Here is a 7,036-nt window from a genome sequence, read left to right on the forward strand (position 1 = left end):
TGCGAAGTCGAAAATGCACAAACTGTCACGAACTGTAGTGGCTATAAAACTGTGGCCGATTCTTGGACCCACCACTCCTTGGTCAACAATGCCACGCCTAACTCAAATTCAGAGAAACCAGGCTATCGGACGTTTGGAAGCTGAAGAGTCTGTCATTTCAACGTTAACATAACCACAATCTACCGTCTCCTGCATCGATACAATGCTACACAGACCACAGATGACCTTCCTCGGAGCGGTCGACCTAGGGTCACAACACCTCGACAAGATCGGCAGATTACCCGTCAACACCAGCGACATCCGTTCCTAACTGCAAGTGAAGGTGCTCAACAGACCATAGGAACACATAATCGACACATTAGCCGGGACACTGTGATCTGACGTCTCCGTTCCAACAACCCTAGATGTCGCCAACCAGCACGTCGTCCTGTTCTCCAACCACGGCATTGACAAACACGACTTCAGTGAGCACAATTGGCGTCATCGTGAGTGGAGGCGTGTCATCTTCTCTGATGAAAGTCGCTTTTGTGTCCCCTACGCAGACAGAAGAGTCGGAATTTGGCGGCGTCGAGGTGATCATCTCCTGACAAGAACGTTGTGGAAAGGGATCCAAGGGGTGGACCTAGCGTCATGATATGGGCAGTGTTTCGACTTAATGCGAGACTTGGACCCATGTGCTTTCTGAATGTTGGTCAAGGTCGGGGACACGTCGTCACTGCTCAGCGATATATCGACCAAGTGATCAGACTCCACGTTGTTCCATTTTTGGCACATCGACAACATATTTTCCTGCAGGACAACGCTCGTCTCCATGTTGTCAGAGCTACCATGGCCTTTCTGCAACAACACAACATCCGTGTTCTACCGTGGCCAGCCCTCAGCCCTGATCTGAACCCCATCGAACACACTGTGGGATGAGGTTCAAAGGCGCCTGCGCAATGTGCGCCCAGTCCCTACAACTGCCAATGAACTACGCACAGCTGCTCTGGATGTGTGCAGGAGGATCCCTAGGGCCTTCACAAATCGTCTGATCCACTCAATGTACAGATGTGTGGCAGTGATCAATGCTAATGGTGGTCACACCAGGTATTGACTGACATTTTGGGTATTGACCCGAAACTGTGTAAGTCCTTTACATTTGAAAAAAAACAATTATGTCATCTGCCTTTTAATCCATTAAACTGTCTTCAGTCAAAATTTTATCAATCTTGCCCTATTAGTATTCTTCAGTTGTAACGACGTTTTAGAGCTACTACAGATGAAGGGACAAGAAGAAGCCTTGAATCGTGATAAAGCAATGTGCATATGTTTGTAATATATTGCGTCCTTTAATCTGTTCAAACGCATTTTCCTTAAATGCGTACAATGAGGGATGTAGCTGAAACAAAGATAAAAGTGGCTTCAGGGCTATCGATGATGAAGTCGACATCTGATATTATATTTAAAATATGTATTGTTTGTAAGGATTTCGAAGGTTTAACAAGTTGTCCATGTTGTCCAATCACTATCATTTTACCACTTAGCCTCATTGGTACACTCCCATCCACGAAACTGACCAGATCAGAGGCAGATGCAAACACACACTACTCCTACTACTACTACTCCTCCTCCCTCTACTACTACTACTACTACTACTACTACTACTACCCTACTATAGACGACACTGTACATGTTTAGAGACAATATAATTTGGTTGTCGGCGATCACATATGTAAAGATTATGACCAATATAGCTTATGGATAATATTTCTGTAGTGGTGATAGCCTCCAGAAAGAATTCATGACTCCATAAACTCCATGGAGTGTGTAATTGCGATGAGAGTTTTTGATATCCATAGCACTTGCTTCAACCCTGGTTAAACGTAAGGTCCCCCACACAACATTATAGAAAGGCGAGTAAATTGGGCCAGGATCGATAACATGATTGATAGACGGGGTGGGAATCTACTTGAAAATATCCGCGCCTGACTACATATACTGAACCGCAAAAGAAACGTCACCATAGATAGATATATGAGAAACCTTATTTGTCCAAACATTGTTAACATACTTTGAGACATATTTAAAAGATGAAACTTGGCAAAACTGATCATCAAGGTTGAAATTAAAGTGTCAAATGTTCTTAAAGTGTAACACAAAACTAGTCTCTGAGAAAATGGCATCACAAGTCAGTATCTCGTGTGTCCGCCATGTGCATTGATGACTGCCGTGCAACGTCGATACATGGAATGGATGAGGCGGTTGATGAAGGCCATAGGCACTTGAGCCCACACTGTGAGGAACGCCTGGCGCAGTTCAGCTGCAGTTGTCGGCCTTGCTCGGACGTCATTTAGTTGTCTTTGAATCTCGTCCCACAGGCGCTCAATGGGATTTAAATCGGGGCAGGCAGGCCACATGTATGGTTATGATGCCATTCTGCTGGAGGAAGTCTCTTGTTGCTCTCGCAGTGTGGGCACGGGCGTTATCATGCTGAAACTCGTAGTTGCAGCGACGTGCCAAATGAGGTATGGCGTGTGGTCTAAAGACTTGATCAATGTACCGAGCTGCTGTGACACCATTGCCTCTCCCTGGACCGATGTTCTGGAAGATCACAAGGCCGACCCCCTGTGCAAGACCAATTCCACCCCACACCATGATGCTCGGACCACCCCACGAGTCTCTCTCAACAACACAAACATCCGAATAACGTTCACCACGGCGTCTCTCTCTCTATCTCTCTCTCTCTCTCTCTCTCTCTCTCTCTCTCTCTCTCTCTCTATCTATCTCTCTCTGCCATCTGCTGTTGAGATACAGCAACGGCTATCGTCTGAAAAGAGGACTCTTCTCGACTGCTGGTGGCGCCCATGCTGGTGCTGTGCTGCCCACTAAAGACGGCCCATATCATCCATCATCATATCATGTGGCTGTTTGAGTTCTTTGCTTGACAAATTGATAAATTCCATAGTGATAAGAAATCTCTGCCAAAAGCAGAGTCGATTGTACTATTCCGAATATATCATGAGCATGTGATTATGAATCACTATCAAATAGCTAGAGTGATGATACCAGCTGGTCGCGAAAAGGTAAGCGTATCCTGCCCCACCGGTGACACACGTCACAAACACATGCAATGTCAAGCCAATTGAACACCAGAAAAAAACACGGGAACATACGGTTCATCTGATAAAACAAAAATTGTCATCATATGAAATTGCGATTGACATCTTTTTTGTCGCTAATGTGTCTGTCTTATATCTCAGTACATATGTTCTCATTTGGTTTCAGATCATATATTTAACAGTTATTGAATATTAACAACCCAACCATTGTGCGTGGTTTGTTCAACGTTAATGCCAAAGTGCTCCAGGTTTGTAATGTTACAGATTTAGATATGTCACGTATTCAATTCACGTGACAATGTGACCGGAGGCACCGTGACCGCCCATCTACATCCTGATCACACACGCGGTGTTGTTGAGATAGAGGATCTGGGTGAAACGTACATAAAAAACACCGCGAAATCACATGCATTGCACATTTATTGATTATTGACTTTTTTAGGTTTAAACAAATATGAACACCAGGTTTGTTGTGTTAGCAAGAAAGCCTGATATACTTTATATGTGTTCTTTGTAGCTTGTCAAACTATTGATACAATTAAGGAAACTGTTTCTATCTTGAATATGAATATTGCCATATACGGCAAAGATAGCGACGGCTGCCTAGAGAGAGCAAGTTATATATTCATTGAAACAATGTCCATCAAAACAGTATAGTAAAGTAGTAAAACAGATCTAGACAACCAAGTGAATTACAATAAAAATAAAACGTCAACGCCAGAGAATACTCCGTCTCAAGAACCATATTCGCTGAGTGTTAAAAGGCAATTTGCAGTGAAAAGTAAAGGAATGGATAGTGAAAAGCAATGCTATTCGTTTATTCATTCACAAATTATAATTCTGACCATTGTCATTTAGAGAAATGAATTCATAAGGTAATGAAGTAAGTTGTGTGTGTAGTGTATGTTTGTGGTATGCGTATGTGTGTGTTTGTATGTGTTTGTATGTGTGTGGTGTGTATTTGTGTATGGTGAGTGTGTGCGCATGTGAAATGAAATTTCGCTTGTTCAGGACTAATTTCAGTCGCAAAATGTTGAAAAACATAACGAATTCAAAGGGAACACTAGTTTTAGTTCGTTATAACCGTAGTTTGTTATAAGCATATATACAGAATAGATACTGCAAATGGCCGCGACCAAGAAATAAGTTAATAGTATCAGGCAGTTCGTTATAAGCGTATTCGTTATAAACGTATTTTACTGTATAACGTCATGTTTGTATTGTGTCATATTCTTATAATTGATTCTTAAATGTTGAAATGAGTTGGAATGTGAGTAATTCTTATTGTATGCAGCAGTCAGAAGCTGCGAATTATAAACTACATAACATATAACTAAACATACAGGAGAATCTCTGCCACAGATTCAGATGAACGCCCAGAAAACCAGGAACTTGAAATGATTCATACAATTTGAAATAATACTTGCATATACATGATATTGAATGTCTTTCGAGATATCAGTGTGATCAAAATGTACATATTACTTTGAGGTACTTATACAGTAAACGATGGTTATAACGAACTCAAAGGGGCCACTAGGTTTAGTGCGTTATAGCCGTTCGTTATAAGCATGTGTACAGAATATAAACAGCCAATATCCGCGACCAAGAAATAAGTTCGTCATATCAGTGAGTTCGGTATAAGCGTGTTCGTTATTAACGTTCTGTAATTTGACATGTGGATTAAAACATCAAACGTCAAAACAATTGTTACAGATATGTTATTTATCATCTGTTCTCGTTTATATCAATATGACATTGGAAGGTGTAGTATTAAATACCGAATCCAAGGATACACTTCCTTGTTCTCACTGCTCAAAGCGTTTGCTCACGTTGCTATTGATAGCCGTGTGAAGGGTGGCGTTCCGAATGCCCACATGATCACACACTGCCATTGTGTGTTCCTCTAAGCAAACTAGGTGAAGCGAAAGTATATCGAATAGTCGGGATACATTTATTTATGACATACAAGTGATCAGTCTTGCATTGCGAAAACGTGTTGCCATATTTAGTTCTTGTTCACTCCAAACCGGTTCAATTACGAGCAGGGTGCATCGTGGATGCCAAGGGATCAACTGTTTCCGAGTGTCTGAGGTGTATGATGGTCAGTCCTTACCTGACACTGATACTGACCCTACTGGCAGCTGCTATCCCTCAGACCGTTCAAAGTAAGTGATACTTTCATTCGCTGATAGTTGTTGTCATACACTTCTAGGTGGATGGGATTTCCCAAGTAATATCCTAATCACAATGTCTCATTGTCACCAACAACAAACTCTAACCTACACTAGAAATGAGCCTCTAGCCTAGATTTTCCCTCTCAGACACGTGTAACTTGTAAATGTTTCTTCATTGATCGGATTAACACACCACATGCCCCAGTTATAAAACGAATGCCAAATAAACGTAACATCGTCTTAAGGTACAACACAAACAGACAGTTGTGTATGGTTCACAGCTAGCCAATGCAGCTTAACACGACTGGCAAGTGCTTCATACTTTTATTCGTTGAAACCTATTGCCATATACTTATATACTGTGGATTGGATTGCTCCAGTAATGTCTCATTGTCACAAAAAAAAAACATATCCTGAAAACGGGTCTCATGCCTCGAGCCATCCCTCCCAGACTCTCTTATCTTGTAAATGTTTTTTCATTGTTCAGATGTACATGCATGTACCAGTAGTTTATGTTTCACTACTAGCCTGTAGATCCTTACACTGATATCTACCTACACACTGGATATACCGACTTTTGATGACGTCGACCATGTGCTGTTGTATTCTCAAGACGAATGTTATTAATGAGACTACTGCAAAATCCTTATGCAGCCTTTGGTTTGACTTCAAACTACTGCAGTGAAGAGACATGCCATTATTTGAGAAGTCCTTTCATAAATGTTGGGCTATTGAAGACTTTTCAAATCATATCACGAAGTGGCGACATTGTATTCACCTCGCATTAGGACACATGTTTCAAAAGGAGTCCGGAATGTTATTGATGAGGTCACTAAGCTGTACATGCTGTTTAACACATGGAGCATGCAGTGCCGTGATTCAGCAAGTTATTAACCTGCAAAGTGTAGTGAAGAATAAACTAATTATCATATTGAATAATTATATACTTGAAATCTATATGTAATGCTGTGCAGTATATGTGGGCTATTACGTGTCAACGTACAAAACACAAATGGCGTGTGACATATCAATGTTGATGTGATGGAGCTGTAAGACGTTGTTGGCCTTACTGAACATTCCTTACTTAATAAACATTAACAAATATGTGATAATGTTATCGAGTAATCATTTAGTAACAAGAATAGATAGACAAGATACTTGAAAAAAAGTTTAGTGATAAAAATATTACATTTATCTGCACCACTCATGAAAATATCACATTTAATGTGATAATGGTCTTCCATACAGTGCAAATTTGTGCAATACATATGTTATCGAGTAATCATTAAGTAACAAGAGTAGATAAATTCTTATATCGTTGTCAAGCAAGACTGAATGAGGAACATTGTACAGAATATATACAGTAGGTGAAGGATTAACAGTAGGGGATTAACAGTAATAACAATAGCATAGATGAGTGGGATAACATGAGTAAGTCATGACAACAGAAGGATAAGACTGTCACAACATGATGGACAGAACACGTAGGTGGAAGCCAATGGGACATGTGGCCAATGCAACAGGATAAGATTTGCATAGGTATGGTGATTATTGCTTAATGAGTTCACAGTATGCGGATAGGATGAAATAGCCTTGATCTCTGTTGATGATGGCTTGTGGCGGCGAATGTGGATTTCTTCTGTTAGTTTTCTTTCAGTGAAGTCATGGAGGTTGTTGGAGAGGGTTTCGACGTTGTCCTAGTTGATGCTGTGATTGGGGCAGTTGCTGATATGGTCCGATATGGATAATGTACAGTCTGAT

Source organism: Haliotis rufescens, unplaced genomic scaffold (genome assembly GCF_023055435.1).
Source record: "Haliotis rufescens isolate VD_foot unplaced genomic scaffold, xgHalRufe1.0.p SCAF_6, whole genome shotgun sequence".
In the NCBI taxonomy this organism is placed as follows: Eukaryota; Metazoa; Mollusca; class Gastropoda; order Lepetellida; family Haliotidae; genus Haliotis; species Haliotis rufescens.